Raw genomic sequence first — 18,134 nt, 5'->3', positions numbered from 1 at the left:
GAAAGGAACACATTTCTTTAAAATGTATCCTGCCAGCAATTCTTTATTCTTTTTGCCTTTGTTGAGAAGAAAGCTGAGCAGTGATATGGATATAAATGGATTACCCAAATCGACTATCTATCAATCCCAACCCTGAACTCTCTTCTTCTATTACATGGAGCTTGCTATGTTTGAACTAACCACAAGGCTGAAACAACCCCAAGGATGCCAGTCCATTCATGGGCATATTCTCACACTGTGCCAATTTAGGTCCTTTACTTACCCAAACCAAACTATTTATAACTATAGAAGAAAACTGAAATACACAAACAAGTCCATCATAGAAAATATATGTATATTTGAAACACATAAAAGCTGTGTTTGAAAATGAATCAAAATTGTGAGACAGCAAACCTAATCCTTGTGCTGCCCTGCCAACCTGCAAATTAATCAGACAACCCACAAAAGAATGATTTAAATGCTTTGGTAATACAAAGTGCTATTTAAAATTTTGCTTAAAATCAATTAATATCAGTAGATTGCATGAGCTGTTTTAAAGGTGTGATTACTTCAATGCCATGAGTACTGTTGAACATAAATATACATGGGAACAAACAATTGAGGAGGCAGGCTTTTACTGCAACAAATCTCTTAATCAGAGAGTAATTTGCTTTCAAAACTGCAGACAGCTTACACTGACCTGCTTCAGCTTGTAAGTGGTAATAAATGAACAGAAACTTGTGTGTTGGAAATGATTTCCACAGTTTAAAGCTTGTTCAGATAGAGAGCCTAATGGACACATCAATCAGTCAGCACAAGGGTGCTATAATGCTCATTTTCTCTTGGCATTTGTTGTAATTGTACACAAACAATTTTATTTTCTGATACTTATGTACATGTATTGTTATAATGGTGATATAATTATGGCACCATTTTGGAAATTACTTTTCATCATGAATGGTACCATTTTGTGCCCATAGTTTAATGGCTTTATATGTTTTTGCATAATGAAATTGCTGGTTGGTACTCAAGTGATCATCAGCATTGTGGTGGGCACAGACATCACAAAATCATTATTTAAGATGATAATGCAGCATTTACACCAGTTAAGTTTTTGAATAATTCTATAACGAATCTGTTATGGTTGCTACTTAGTTATATTTTGGCAAAGGACAAGTATTGTTAATTTCAGTTTTGACATTGCTCCTGCCTTTTGATTTTTTTTTCTTTGTTTTGTTTTTGTCAGTTAGTTTTCTTAGTTTTATTGTGATTCCTGACACACAATAATTTCAAAAATGGGTGCATGGTTCAAAATGAAAAAAAGTTCCCTCTGGATATGTCTTCTCCTAGGCAGACAAGCTCCACATTCAAAAGACAAGCTTCTGGCTTGCACAGACCCAAAAAATGAGGTTAAGGCTTTTAAAGATCAAAAAATTCAAAAATATCCCAATACACACCAAAAAAACAAGAGAAAATCTGTAAAGATTCTGGTCCTAATATCAGTGAAGTTCTTCTTTAAAATTTATTAAAGAATTAAATAAATGAATGCAAAAAGCAAGGCAAGACAAAAGAGCTTTTGCCCAAAAGGTGAAATCTAAAGCAAAAAATCCAGATCATAAATGAACAATACCTTAGAAAGGGTCTAGGCCGGTAAATCCAAATACAAAAAGATTCCTAAAATCACGAAGCCAAAAAGGCTGGTTCAATTCCATAGCTGCACCAACAGGTGGCACTGCCCTCTTAGGCTCAACATAAAGGAGACAGGGCAGGAAAACATCCAAAACTAACATGAATACTATTAATATAATTGCAGACATGTAAAACAACTAATAAACAACACAATATATTAATAAACATCATATTACATTCCAAACAAAGCCAAAAACTGAATTCATATCGCAACATGAAAAATAAAATGTGTAAAACAACACAAAGATTAAAAAACAAAGAACATATTTGTGCCAGGAAAAATACCCTACCAAAAAAATAACACGTACAACTTCTCCATTGCCCACAGCGCAGAGAAACTGCCCAGTGAGGATGCCCAGTCCTGCCAACAACTTCCTGCACAAGTCCCATCCCATTTAGACCTGGCATATTTTGAGGACCTAACCTTAAACAGTGACAGAGCTCCTATTTGTCTGATTACCTACTCATGTAGAGCACAGCATTTGGGCTACAACAGCCAACATTATCTTTTGTTTTTTTGTGCAATCAAGCATCCATTACTTTCTTTTGCTACATTAAATGGGGTTTCACCCAGTTAGTGCCCTAACGTTTCCCACGCTGGTTTGCATGGCTTGTCACCATTCACACCTCAAATTCTTAAGTTGGAATGCTGAAAATGAAAGAGCAGGTTGAGAAATTACCAGTCTTTACAATGGTATGGATTTAGCATGTTCAAATAAATAAAATGCATGTTTTCTGGAAAGTTTCACATGAAAAGATGGAAACAGAAACTACTCCCAAGTGCTGCTTAGAGCAGTTACTACTTTGACAAGCGGGACATTTGAATTGTCATTTAATATCGCTCCAAATATCATCTTCTTTTTTTAATTTCTTTGTGTACAGAACAGACAATATAGATTTCACAGTCATCTCAGAAACTTAGTACAGTGGAATCTATCTTTCTTAAGCCTCTCCTTGCGTGCACTACCTTAGTAATTTTAACTTAATAACAGAACAGCAAATTATAACTTTAAGATCTAACATTTAACCCAATACCTGTCTTTTAGACCATGTCCATCCAAAATTAGTGAAAAGTTCAATCACTTTTCTTGCAGTACCCATTATCAATTGATACAGTTCCTAAAGGCTACGTCACATAATGCAACCTTTGCAGCAATTTTCAGTCATAGTCTTCATTTACATATTTTTTGTGAGTTGGAGGCAGTGGGTGGCACAATGTGAAGCCAGTCGCCATATGTGATATGCATGCTCTGTGAATCAATCCAGCTAGTCAGTGACTTTCTTCCATAAAATCAAATAGGTTTGATTTTGTCTTTAGTCATACAGGTGGGCTCTGTGTGCATGAGAGCTGATAACCAAAGAATGGCCATCCAGAAGTATAATGCATAGAAGATGGCAATGAGAAATAAGGAATGTTGGCACATTTTAAACCTCACAAACAGAAGAAAAGCTTCCCTGTCTGATATTGCATTCTTTACATATCACTACAGAATAGAAGAAGAAAGAAATAGGACAGAGACTCTGGCTGAAATTGTCACACTGGTTCACCCATCATACAGCAAAGGCCTTATCAGAAAGCACGCTATTGGCAGTCACAAAAAGGGGAGAGCATGACTGTGTTGGAAGATCAGCACTAAGTCAGTAAAAGTAACCTGTAAAGAAATGTATATTCATGTAACATGATCAGGCAACAAGATCATCAACTGCAGTTAGCAAATCTGGCAACCCAACAACTAGAAGAGACATAATACTGTATGACATTGGCGTAATACTTTGGCAATGCTGATGATTAGATTAGATTAGATCTTAATTGTCATATACACTGTGAGAACATAGTGAAAATCTTGTGTAACAGTTACAGAAGGGGAATGGGGTCAGGAAAGTATATACAGGCAATAAAATAATAAGATGATGTATAAATAAATAAATACAATAAATAGGAGTAGCAGAGAATGGCCTAATATATAAAATGCAAAATATAACTCTACAAACAGAAACAATAGAGGAGACAAATGCAGGTGGCAGTGTGCATGTACATAAAGCAGAATTACACATAAAGCAGGAGGGAACATAATTTAGGTTTTGTGAGACTTTTCTGGCTTTTAGTAGAAGGCAGAAGTGAAAGCATATGGATTTATACAGCTGGAAGAAAGGTTAAGAAAGTTTTTGCTTTTTAGAGACTTCTAGAAAAGGAATGACAAAATTCCTAGCTAGATACTGATTAGTTTATTGTTTCAAAAAATACTTTCTAATGTTTCAAAAAATGTTATCATACATTGGCATATTGAGATCTCACAAATGATGGATCCTGGATGCCCTATAGCACCAGAGCTGCTGATCTTCTCAGCCCTAGGACTTTTGAATTACTGTTCCACATAGCCTTCCACTCATAACCTCTGAAGACTCCTACATCATCTGGAGTAGAACTGAAAGAACCTTAGCTGACAGCTGTGTTCATCTATGTTGACTTCTTTCTTGGGGTTTCTTGACACAGTCTGTTTTTGAATTTGTATTCATAAAAATGTTTTAATACAAACTAAGTATAAACTAAGACCAAAGCCTCTTATGTAACTCACTTTCTTTAGAAGGATCTCAGACTCTCTGTCCTAACGTATTACACACAGATATGTGTTCACTCCCACCCTAAGTAACAGGCCACTAAATGGTCCAACATCCTCTTTAGTACTTATTCCTCTCACTAAACATTTTGTCTCTTCAACCTTCTCAGAAGCTCCAAAAGCATCTATCTGTCCTAAGCTCACACTGACCCAAAAGAGTCCGGACTTCCAATTTGTCTTTGGCCAAACAGCAATTAATAAGCCAAATAGTGTCATTTCATACTCTACACACATGTCTTTTAGAAAAAGCGCAAGTTAGCAAGAAATATGGGAGGAAGATGCTCACAGAGTACAGGTCTTCTGTATGTAGTATTAGAAATGTTTTATATTAAAATGTGTTACATAGGGGGCACTTTAAAAGACCTGGGGCCTCATGTATAAACGGTGCGTACGCACAGAAATGTTGCGTAAGAACTTTTCCACGTTCAAATCGCGATGTATAAAACCTACACTTGGCGTAAAGCCACGCACTTTTCCACGGTACCTCATGCCTTGTCGTACGCAAGTTCTGCGCTCTGTTTTGTAGACTGGTGGCACCCAGCGTCAAAGCAGTGCTACTGTTCCTGTGTGGTTACTCATTATTTTCCTGACGCGGCTTTATAAATACACTGAAACTAACCGCATATTGTTTATTAGTGTAACACATCTGATTGTAATTAACTTGTAACAATATAATGGTCCAGGGAACAGCCATAGTATTCCAAATACCATAACTGCTTTAGCGTTGTTACTCTCACTTCTTCTTCTTCTTCTTCTTCGTCTTCTTTCAGCTCCTCCCGTTAGGAGTTGCCACAGCGGATCATCTTTTTCCATATTACTCTCACTGCATGACTCGGAGTATTTATATTACTGTATCTGAGTGTGAATCACAGGAGTACAGCAGCTGATCGGAAAGAGAATTATCGGTATACAGCTTCAAGGACACGCTGTCTCAGCCACTGCAAAACGTTTTAAAGCCTTTCCTGTACAGACCTCGCGGTTCAGAAACAGTTTCATCCCAAGAACTTTAAACGCACTCAATCAATTGCACCTTGTAGAACTGTTAGTACTTATAAGTACAATCACCCCACTGTAAACTTGCACTACAGTTATAATATCGCATAACCTGAGCCACTTTATAAAGTGCGTATTTACATATGATGACAATATCATTTTTAAGGTGAAATGCAGCAAAATATGTTTATTAAATTATAGAGATAAAGCTTTAACTTCATTTAAATAATCTACAGTATATTCTTCACTGGGAGTGTCGTTAAGGATAGAATAGTTAAACATGTACTACGAAGATATTTCAATGTTCCTTAAACGTTTTGAAGAATCAGCGCTAAGCTTACAGATGGCTTAACTTCTATTACAGAGCTGATTGTGTGGCGATCAGTTACTTGGGTAAAGAAAAGCACTGACTGCAGTGGCGGCTACGCCAATATATATTGAATATAAAACAGAAAAACAAAATAACAACACAGCTAAAAACGCAGCGACAAATGAATGTCGAGGCCATCCACCGTGCATAAGCTACCCTACTGACATTGGCGGGCGAAGGAGCCACCGATTCTTCCTCTGCCCAGTGCCACCACAAGCCTAGAGAGCCCCTGAGTACTGCTGCAATAAATTATTTCATCGAAGTGAAACACATGTTTAATAACGTGCTTTAACTCCTATCATCATGAAAATGACATCACGTATACATCTCAGTATTTTAGTTATTCAGAGAGCTGTAATATCACAAATGTAATGGATTCTGTGTCCAGTTGGAGTAAGAGAGCCGGTTTAAGAAGCAAGTAGTGATTCACACACATAGGCACATAGAAGATCAAATACAAAACAAAGCATTTAACGTGCTACTTTAATTACGATGTGATTTGAGAAACTGGTTAATTAAACGAATTTAAGAAGAAGTTTATGATGTTCTACTTTAATGACAAAATAAACTACGTGATTAAAGTGGAAATTTCGAGATGTCGTGCTTTTTCCCCACTGTGTGCCTTTTTTTCTCTGTACCCTAATAAGCTTTCATATGACACTCAGACAGTGGGCTACAACTCGGCTTTTCACGGCGACTTTGATATGTGACTTCTTTTTTATTTCCGGCACTGTGCGATTTGTGAATGTGAGCTTTCAAGTTTCTCCAACACGCTATGTCACTCGATCAACTTCCTTTTGTTGATTACACCACGGTTTATTTAAACAAATAGTATGTTTTTCCTTTGCCTCCACTATTCAGGTATTCGCTGAAATTCTTATATTTCCCCCCATGCTTTTCCCATTGTCTTTTCACAGAAGGCTGAGTTTAAGGGCGATATATATTCATTTGCATATTCAAAGAGGCGTAATTCTGGGAGGATTTGGGGCGTTACATAATGCACGTGCACGAGCGTTAGTTTTCACGCTGATCGGGATTTATGTAGCAGAAGAATGTGGAAGTTGGAGTACACACAGATTCCTGCATCTGGATTTTTCTGTGCGTAAACACATTTCGGCTTTTGTGCTTACGCCATGTTATAGTGCGAGTTCTACGCACAGCGTTATACATGAGGCCCCTGGTGATGGTAATGTCCTGCTACTTTAAGGGTTTGCACTGTGTGCTAATGTGTATTCTCCTACTCCCAGCACAGACCTGAAGATTGATGGCTGTACTGCCAATGATGTCACTTCCTGTGCACTCCCCCTTAGATCCACCTCATCCTGCTGGAAGGACTCAAAAACAGAAGATCTGCCATCTTAAGAGAGTACATGATTGGACTTGCGTCTGAGAGGACGTTATCACGACTGTTCTAAATTCATGTTTCACCTGTTGGAGCCCCAGCTCTTCTTGAATTTTTTGTGCCATTTCTTACAACTGGAAGGACTCATATTGAACTGTTTACTTAACAATTTTAGACATCTAAAAAGAGACCATAGAAATAAAATTGCATTATTATTATTATTATTATTATTATTATTATTATTATTATTATTATTATTATTATTATTATTATTATGCTTGTCATTTTATTAATTCAATTGATATGACTATAGCTCTGGCAGCCCAAGCATTGCTATGTGTACTTCTATTTATGGATGTGTGAAGTGCTTTATCAGTTTGATGTTTGAAAACCTTTGCCTATTGAGTCCAGTTAAACAGAAAAATGGTCACAACTTGCACAGCACTCTGAGCTACAAAATGTGTATTTATTAGCGTCACTCTTTATATCATTACACAGTGTAGATTGCAGATGTGCAGAATGCCAAATTCAGCATTAGTTAACAACTAAAGGCAAATACACACAAAAAGTGAATGATACGTGTAAAGGACATGAGATAACCTGATGAAAACAGAAAAAAGAAAAACTAATAATAATGACCACCAAATTTTAAATCAGTTATGCAGTTCAGGGTCATAAGGAGTACATATTTATTTCGGCAGCGTTGGGTGTGAAGAGTAAACCTACCCTGATGAGAGCGCCTGCCATTATAGAGCTCACTCACAACTCATGTTTATCCATACAGGGCTAAGTCTGAGTCACAAATTCACCTAACATGTACATCTTTGAGATGTAACACATAGGAAAGGATTGAATAAGCAACTTCTACACAAACAATGTCCCAACCCATGTTTCAAACATAAAAATCTGCAACTGAGATAAGGTAGCACTAATCACTGCATCACTATGTAACAAATATCACAGCAAAAAGCAAACTCTTGGTGGTTCATGCTCATTGTGCAAAGTTGCTCTAATATAAGTCAGCCAGATGCTTATCACTTTCTAACATGTGGCTTCACCTCTTGATAAAACAAAAAAACAATGGACTAACAATTTAAATTAATTCATAAAAAATATGACACCAAAACCATTGCCCAGTTGTGAAAACAACCCCCTGGCTGGCTCAGTCTGCCAGTTTTCTTGTATATGCCGATAAGCTAATAAAGCAAATTACCTTTGTGAGATTTGAAGACAGTTTCTCCACTACCCAAGTGATCTCCTGTTATTCTGCTATAAAGATAACACTGGAGTGTGTGAGTTTCTAATTTATGGCCTGATTATATTCTGCCATTCACAATTGCTATAAATGCACAGTTGTCTGTTGTGTATCATCAAATTAAATGCATCATCAAATTACAGAGCGTAAAAACATGCAAATATTGTACTGAAAGTAATTAATGTTTTGAGCTTTTTCTCTGTCGAACGCCTACGTTAAGTCACTTGCCTACACATTTGTTTGCCTGCAGTTTTCTGAAAAGCCACCCTTAATTGAATAAAGTGCTAAAGACAACAGTTCTGCTCTACTGGCAACAACATTTTGTTCACATTTGTAACAGGCCAATCCATCCACTTATATTTGTTCATATGCCCTATATAAAATGGACATATTGTTCAGGATATATTATCTTGGCTCTAAAACATTCACTGAACATAAACCTCAAGCTGATTTTCTAATAGATATAAATTAATATAATACTGTTAAATGAATTGAAACGTGAAAATAATAGAATATGACAAATAAAACCTGTAAAGTAGCAGGAAATTAGTTTCAACACAGCCTGTGGTGTTTTTTGTACAAAGTTTACATGATCTCTCTGTGGTCACTTGAGCACCCTCAGGAGTTTTAGTTACTCCCACATGCCAAAGAAGTGCAGGTCAGGTTGAGTGGAAACTCTTAATCTGCCCAGTGTGTTTGTAACAGTGACTGTGTGTGTGTAAGTGTGCCCTGAGATGGACAACTTAGTTGCCCATGATCACTCAGAGCCAACTACCAGAGAACCTAGAGGACAGCCCAGAAAGAATCTGGGAGAATGACATTTATCACAATCACTTTCATTTCACTTCATTTACCTCTTAACTTTAAACTTGATTAGATGTAGCTGGGAGGAGACTTTAAATGCTACAGTGAGTTTGCTTTTAAAGCATTTCCATAATCTTCTCCCAGCATAACTTCCAGCACCAAAAATGCTTTCACAGAGTATCAAGGCTGACAGTAGACAGTCCTCTGTCTCTGTCTTATAAAGGTCCAGGTACAAATGACTACTCTAAGGTCATTGCTTTGCTTATTTGCAAGTTATCCCCTGCTATCTGAAAGTCTTCATGTGTTGTGCAGCAGTACACAGGATAACAATGGAGATTTCCTTTCTGGCTGCCATAACCTGTCTGACTATTTCTTCTTTCTGGAACACCCCTTAAATACAGAGGAGGTTTTCCATCCAACAGTGTGTTGTTCTACTGTCTTTAATTTGGATGTTATTAGGCTATTCATTTACTCCATACCCTGCCAGATTCCAATTCACTCAATCAGATCCTTGCCAACTAAAAAACATAACTATAAATTTGCAAGCAAACATGCATCTAGCTATCCATTTTCAGAACTCTTTTTCTAGGATAGCACCATGGGGAGCTGAAACCTATATCTGTAGCACACTGCAAAGACATCAGTCCATCGGAATGTGATTTCAGCTTTGTAACATTTTTCCCTCCAGATTAGTCAAGTGTAAATGGAGAACCTTGTATTGGTCCTCATAGATCCCTGATTGAACAAATCATGCTTCCTTTTTACACTCTTAAAAATTGCCAAAGTGGTTCTTCAGAGCAATGCCATAGGGAAACCATGTTTGGCTCCCAAAAAAACCCATCCAGGTACAACAAAGAACCTTAATTTATTTGGATCTGTAACAAGCTCCATATAACCATGAATAGGTGGTAACACATTTATGAAATACTAATAAGTCATGATTTTAAAAGAACTGTTGCTGCATACAATAACACAGGCTAAGTCTAGGTTTTCTTAATCTGTGTAGGTAACCTACCATAATTAAAGATTTCAGTTTTTATTCTACATATTAGGAAGTTTTTCAAAGTTAATGTGCAAAGAACTCTTCCCAGAATGAAACGGTGCTTTGTCAAGCAGCAGTTCCACTAGAAACCACAAGACCCAGTAAAGAACCGTAAAGTGCCATTAAAGAACCATTTCAATAGCATGCAAAAGTATTCAATCCCCTTGAAAGTCATCATAATTTTCTGCATGATAAGAGATTTGTACACTTATTTATCCATTCAGTATTTTTAATGTGAACTCTTATGCTGTAACAATACACTTCCAAAGTCAAAATAAATTTTCTGTAGATATTTAACTGAAGAAGAAAAACTCAAAAGCTAGTGTTTGCATAAGTAATCAAGCCCTATACATTAATACATTGTCAAGAACTTTTTTGCACCAATAACAGCCTTGATTTTTTTAGATTAAGTATGTAGCTATTTTGCACATTGTTCAGGAGTAATTCTTACTCATTCTTCTTGGCAGAATTTATAGAGATCCTCTAGGTTGGAGGAATGGCACCTCTGGACAGCAGTTTTCAAATAGTGCTACAGATTCTCAATAGGTTTAAGATCAAGGCTTTGACTTGGCCATTCCAGAACATTCACCTTTCTATTTTTGTGCCATTCCAGGACTGCTTAGGGTCATTGTCATGCTGAAGGATAAATCATCTCCAAAGCTGTAGATTCATAGCAGACAAGAACAGGATCTCTTACAATATTATACAGTATTTGTGTCCATCCATTGTCCCTGCAACTCTTTCAAGATTCCCAGACCCAGCACATGAAAAGTATCCCATAACATGATTTTGCCACCACCATATTTCACCATAGGTATGGTGTTTCTCGAGGCTTAGGCAGTGTTAGTTTTACACTACACATACCCCTTTGAAGTAAGGAGAAAAAGTACTCATCTAACTATAAAGCCTTCTCTCACATTTTAACTGGGTCTTTCTCAAGCTTTGAGGTGAATGCCATATGTGCTCTTATGTGGACTTTCTTAAGAAATTACTTTTTTCTTGCTATCCTCCCATAGAGACTTGTTTTATGGAGAGCTCTTGAAACTGTGGATCCTTGCACTCCAGTTTCAGCCAAAGATTGCTGCAGACTTCTGAGAGTGACAGTTCGATTTTTTTTAGCCTCTCTCACCAGTCGATGTCTTGCTCTGATGTTTAGTTCTGAGGGATGGACTGTTCTAGTAGGAGTCTGAGTGCTGAGATGAACCGTCCACTGTCTGATGATGGATTCAGTGCTTAATGGGACATTCAAACTCTTCGCATTGACTTTGTTTCTGACATCAGCTGAATGCTCCTTTGTCTTAATTTTCAAAAGTGATTGCCCAACAAAGACAATGACCCTTACAAAGGGTGCTTTTTATATCCAGAGAGATATAAAGGACTCACAAGTAGAACCTAAATATGTTTGATTATGGTCAATTGACTGTCACCTTTGTGCCTTTTGTGAATGATTTGACATTTGTGTAAACCTGGAGCTTCCAAAGCACAGAGGTTTAAAAACTCATGCAAACACTAGCCTTTACAGAAAACAGAAAATGGTTTATTTTGACTTTGGAAATGTATTGCTACAGCATAACAGTTCACATTAAAAATGCAGAATGGATAAATATGTTTACAAATCTTTTGTCTTGCAGAAAATTATGATGACTTTCAAAGGGACTGAATAATGTTGCACGCCATGGAATTTTAAAAGAGTGTACAAAGAAATTGCTTCCATGCACTAAATACAACCACTTGTGAGGGCACTCTGGGTCCACCCAAATGCAGCACACTATGACTCTGTTAAGTTGTACTTTTAGTTGACTTTTTATAATTTTACTGATCTTTCTTGGCAACATTTTTACAGATGATAATTATAACAATTAGCAAAATGGTTTTTTTCTGTACAAAACTGAAAAGCAATTTTTGGGACACTTTACTCAAACAAATAATCAACGGAGACTTACGATACAGTGAAAGCTCAGGTGAACAACATGATGCACTTAGCATCCCGCAGAGAGACATAGTTGCGGATTAATCATAGCTTTCTGAGCAGATCAGGAGCCATTAAGCCACATGGCCTGCCAGTTGTTATTTGTGAAGATTCAGGATAAACCTAGTTCTACTAATACTGTTTATTTTTCGGCAGAATCTAAAATTAGGAATATCATGCATCCAACCATCCATCCATTTATAACCTGCTTATTTATAAGAAACACTTTAAACTGATTAAAGGGGTACACAGTTAATTTGATTTACAAAGTCAAAAAAAGAAAAAAATCAATAAAAAGTAACAGAAACACATTTTAAGAAATATTATATGGGATCCTGAGGTAGTTCATGGCAATATGCTGCCCAATCTCTCCTTTACTCCTTTTTAATTACTAAGCATTGGATATAATTATTGTAAACCTTAAATTGTTATAAATCACTTGCTTTTAACTCACCATGCGCTTCAGACCATAGCTGAAAGGATATAAGGAAGACCCCCCTTTTAGTGAACAGAAAGTGCAGTATTGTTATAACCCTGGATAGGCACAACAGAGGACACTGAAACACACATATACAGTTTAGAGCTTGCCAGTGATCCTAACATGCATGTCTCGGAGAAGGACCCAGAAAGTGGGCCAAGTGCCACCACATAATTACTTGAACCCCTGATCCCTGCAGCACTGTGCTGGCTGTGCTAACCAACGATCCGGCCCCGTCATGAATGTAATAGAGTACGAAAGGCATGCCACTAACAGAGTTTCCATACTCTGGGGCACCGACTCCAGAGATTTCACAATTTAAATATGAAGGTTACCTGTGGCCGCGTGGCCGCGTTTTCCAAACAGGTTAGCTGTGATAATTCAGCACTGTCCTTTACTGACTTTCAATTAAACAAAATATAGTCCACAGGTAATTCATAATCTAAGTAGAATCGCAATCCCCCTCGCATTCCCCGGATAAGGGAGACCTCGCCTCTACGGATTTATTTTAAGAAGTGCCAAGAAGCTCCAAAATCCCAGCATCTTCCTTCCAACTTCCATTCATATTGCGTGCAAGAAATCAATTTAACGAGAAATCCGAATCGCCTGCTATGCGTCCTGTTGCTCGGATATCCGCTCCCCGGTGTCGGCGGACTCCTCACTGTTGTGGGTTCACTGCAAGAGACTCACGGGGGATGAGGAGCACGCGTACGCGTGAAGAAAGCCCCCGCAAGCCGCGAACTACTCAAGAGCACGTCTCCTTGGAAACGAACTGCAGGAATACGTCTGATGGAGAGAATGGAATCCCCGCTTTCTTGAGTTTCTCGTTGGTATTTTGAACACATGATGTAGCATTTCTATTAATGGAGTAAAGACGCAAATGTCAGCAAGCAGTTTTAAGAAAATAACACAGAAACGGACGATGACAGAGAATCCCTTGGTTCGTGTTATTATAAAAAAAACAAAAAACAAAAACATTAACACCCCTACCCAGCCAGCTGATCAATAGATTGATCTTTGTATGGGTAATGATCTCCGTTTTATTTTCATTTTTGAAACAAATAGGTTCTGGATGGATATGCTGAAGGTTAAAAGTTCTTTAATTTTGTGCCTATCCTGTCCTCTCCACAGACACAAGCCGTACTCCAGGATGCTGCCGTGCTCCCATGGGTGCTATTGTGTGTCTAATTTCCTCTCCTTAATTATCCTCTTTAGGGCTCTAAGTCGTGCAGCCAGACTGCGGTCGGTTCTTGGCTTCGTTCCACACATAAGAATCACGTAGTCTCCATTTAGCATTAGGTAAAGTAAATGAAATCAGCTGCATCATGAGAGCTTTACAATAAAGGTCACGGTCATGATGTCTGTAAAATGCAATATGAGCAGCGAGTCATTGTCTCCGATTGCTCAGAACAAAGTCAAATGTCAATGATTCTTAAAACAATAGAGCAATGCACCTTCAGAGTATAGTACAATCGCAAGGTGCACATAATAGAAGATGTGACTAAGGCAGCGCAGAATCTACTCCTTCACCTCATATCATCCTACCCTGTCTGCTTTTCAACAAGCTGGTTGTCAACAGGTGGCGCTGTGCTTTATAGCCGTTCTGAGCGCTCAGGGCTACACCGCTGCACAGGACGCATTTCTAAAGATTCTCACTTGCTGTGTGTATACAGTATAATGTAATTCATTTGGTGGTGATGCATGTTCATTGTGCTCCACCTTTTAAAACCACTTGATCCATTTTGAACGAGTCAATCTGCAACATGGCCTCTCAAAGTCTTATAATAGCACTGAAAATATTTAAAGCTAACTCCGTGAGCTTTAATGCATTTACGCATTTTGTAATCATCAGTAATCAAACAGTTGTTTTTAAGAAATAGTATTTTAATAGCGATTACGACTGGTTTTCTGGGATGGTTTAAAAACTGCTAAAGTGGGTTTTAACCTGGATTTCCAGGCAATTGAAATAACGTTTCATACAAAAAAATTAAGTTGAAGAAAGGGTAAAATTAGAATACAATCAAAGCAACCACGCACCGAGGTGAATATAGACAAAAAAATAAATGACAGAATCGGAAAAGTGGCTAAGTTACACATATAATAAAGTATCGGTTAACTCGCTGTTACTGAATAAAAAAAATCTGACCTTGAACTTGCTGTAATATTGTCCGATGTGAATGACTTCGGCTCTCTGATGTCCTCATAAGTGCCTTCAGAACATGGACGGATGGATTGACATTTGAGTGATATTAGCCCTACTGTATTAGGAAGTACGGATATTGCTTTATTTTAAAAGTTGTGTGATGTTACAGTCTTGGTCTTCAGCATTTCTCAAGAGACTTTGCGATTAGTTTATAACTTAAAAAAGATGTTGAATTATCCGCCCATTGGCTATTTTTTCTCTACCCATTTTGTTGAGTCTACACATTCAATTATGATCACATTTTATGGTTAATTCTTACGACATAACCTATACGTGAATATCTTACAACAGGCAAAGTGGAGGTCTAGAACTTATTGTTGTCCCTCGAGAATTTAATAACGTGAACGGGAATACGACTTTTAAACATTAACGTTTAAACTCATAATTAGTTAATAACAAACTTAAACTTTATCGTACTTCATATTAATTCTAAATCATTATAATAAGCTATATATATATATATATATATATATATATATATATATATATATATATATATATATATATATATATATATATATATATATAAACGATCTATCTATCTATCTATCTATCTATCTATCTATCTATCTATCTATCTATCTATGAGAGAGAGGGAGAGATTTCAGACCGTCTTTATCTTTGTGACATGTATGTATGGGATGTTACTGATAAAAGACTTCACGTTTTATAGACAGCACGCACCTATTATCACAATTTCGACTGACAGACGACCAAGAAAAAGTTGCATGAAATCTATGAGATCTCATGGATAATAGAAATAACTTGTTATTTCATCGTTCTCTCTGTTTCTGTGACCGTCAAATTCCGAAATAATTTTCAATAACTGGATTTTGAGGGTGAAAGCGAATTATATTTGTAAGGCCCTCGAAATTCTGAAGAGAAAGTGAATCCGGTCAATTGTTGCCTAGGTCAAAATTTCCTGCTCCATCTAAGATGATATGATAGGCTTTCTTTCTTCACTTTGGTTGCTCGCCATGATAAAAATATTTTATTTTTATTGTCCAATTAAACATATCGCAGCATTATGTGGCATAACTCAGGCACCATCTTTTTGGATTGAACGCTAGTCCATGATGGGGCACGTACTCTCTCCACGTCTTCCTCACACAAACACACACACAGACACACTCCCACACAAACACAAACATACTCACGTACAGTACGTACATTTAGTACATTTCTCGATTTATTTAATTTCAATGTCCTTATGAAGTGTGAGTAAACCGGAGCCAGTCCAGAGACTTGAAGAACGTGCAGATGGTAAACAGATTGTAACGTATAGAGAGAACAGCCTCACAGTCGACACACGCTAATATAAAATGATTTGCGAGTTAATCTGCCTAAAAACCAAAAAATAAAAAAATACCCACACAAAAATATGAATCTGCTGTCATCCACATACTGTACGTAAATGTGTTTTCGCAGTTACTCCGTGAGAAGCATGTCCAGAGATATAACGAGACAGCAGGGGGATGGAGGTGGCATGTACAAAGTTTCAAACAAAATGACATTAATAGCATTGTATTCGAAGATATTAATCATAATGCTTGCAAAAAGCAAGGTTATACAGGCCTGCACATCTTTCGACCTTCCGATATAAATCCGACCTATAGCTTGATATGTGACGGCTCTCTCACTGAATGGGTAAATCCAGTCGCTCATCTTTTTCCATGTTGTTATTGTCTGACCATAATCGCTGATCTATTCTAATGCATGGGATGCCGGCTCATAACTACCACATACATTTAGACTGTGTGTACAGTATAGCAATATTAACACTTTCTTTGTGGATATTCAGTTAGAAGTGATATTTATATTTTGAATTCATATTGCTAAACACTTTATTATTAATACTTGTAAACACACAACATACTCCAATGAATCTGAAGCTCTGATTGCACATTAAAGAACAATAGCCAGTTAGACACGCACTATGGCACTCCGATAAAGCTCAAAGTGGATCTGAAAGAATAATAATTTATCTTCCTCAAATAACTGAAATAGTTTAACATTTCTCATTCTATAGCTTGCTTTTATTCAGACGCGCACTCGTATGCCAGGATAAAACGATGCATAAATTCGCAGTAAGATAAGCTGCAGAAAATCGCATGTGATTAAAATTTTAAGACAACGTGAACTCAAGACAAAGGAGGCAACGCACGACAAAATATTCTGAGTCGGATATATACAGCATATTTCCGTTCCTTAAAAGCGGCGGATTGTACAAATGGTATAATGGCAGATGGTTATTTACAATTACTTGACCAGTCAAATAATGCAAGCAAATAGAATCTTCGCACGCACTATTGATTGTCACAATTTGTACATGTTTTCTTTTTGCTACATCTTTTGGCTGCCGGATAAGCTCTGACTTATTCTCCGTACCAAATTTTAAAACCGAAGCGAACGGATAGCGGGTGGCAGCACTGATACACATTTGGCCATCCAAAGAGCCTGCACTGATAAACACGGCTACTTGTTACGTTACCTCTGGGGCGCTTGCTCCGGAGTGTAGCGCTGGGAAGGACAGCTGCTGGCACCCTTACGCTCCCTCCTGTTACCTCTAGCTACGCGGGACTTCGGACTGCAGTGGTGGCTTTCTAATCGTCTCTTTGTAACCGTTTGCACTGGAAGGAGGCGCACGTGAGGATCCCAGCACAGCCCTGGGATCCGCATAAACACATCACTCACCTGTGCGGAGAGCCTGCCGCGGGCTAGTCAGACAGTGGCACGCTGCCTCCTGGAGGACTGCATTGGCAGGATGCTTCCCCTCGGACTCTAAGAGGACTCTGTGCCAGGGATCTCATCAGCTCCCACACTGAGCCTTCCCGTTCAAGCACGGGATTGCTAATGTGTCTCGGTCACCTACTGAAGTGTACACGCAGAAAACCAGCGGGGCTTTAAACGTGCCGTTTGAGACGCGTCTTCAGTTCATGGGTGTTGTGCACTAATGCAAGGAAACATGGAAAAAGGTTTAACAGGGCGCTGGCCCATTTCCAAATGACTTTTAGGCTGCTCAAGGAAAAATTAAGGTCACTACCAAGCGTCACATATTGTGGTATACAGAATGGGTGGATTCAACACACCATAAAAAACTCTCCCTAACAAATAATCATCAATTATTTACTTTCAAAAAGTAAATAATTTTACCATTCAAAATGATGGATAATCATTACTAATAAAGGACTAAATGCAATTACATTTTATGGCTGCAATTATGAAAAACAAGCAGAGGTGCACATAATGTTGCATGGAATAATTATAAGTAATTTGATAAGTTAAGCAAAGCTAAGCACGTTTTCTGATAATCAGGTTGCAGCAACTAATCCTTCATTTCAATTAACATCTAACCATCAATCCCTGCATTTTTGTGATTGTCGTTTCATTGC

At 37.7% G+C, this 18,134-nt stretch overlaps 1 protein-coding gene across 5 annotated transcripts in view; it reads right to left on the bottom strand.

Moving 5' to 3' along the window:
* Positions 1–17,681, bottom strand: part of LOC120542987 — a 28,620-nt gene extending 10,939 nt beyond the window's left edge. The window contains exon 1 of one of the 5 annotated variants that reach the window (XM_039775777.1): positions 17,437–17,681. The gene's annotated coding sequence lies outside the window, so the exon portion shown is untranslated. Of the gene's footprint in view, positions 1–12,874; positions 13,470–13,529; positions 14,023–14,685; positions 14,805–17,233; positions 17,402–17,436 lie in introns of those variants that run through there. The other 4 variants (XM_039775779.1, XM_039775781.1, XM_039775780.1 and 1 more) reach the window with 4 other exon arrangements.
* Positions 17,682–18,134: the final 453 nt, after the last annotated feature.

This window comes from Polypterus senegalus, chromosome 13 (assembly GCF_016835505.1).
Source record: "Polypterus senegalus isolate Bchr_013 chromosome 13, ASM1683550v1, whole genome shotgun sequence".
Lineage (NCBI taxonomy): Eukaryota > Metazoa > Chordata > Cladistia > Polypteriformes > Polypteridae > Polypterus > Polypterus senegalus.
The sequence above is the reverse complement of the archived record's forward strand: the minus strand, read 5'-3'. Positions and strand labels throughout refer to the sequence as shown.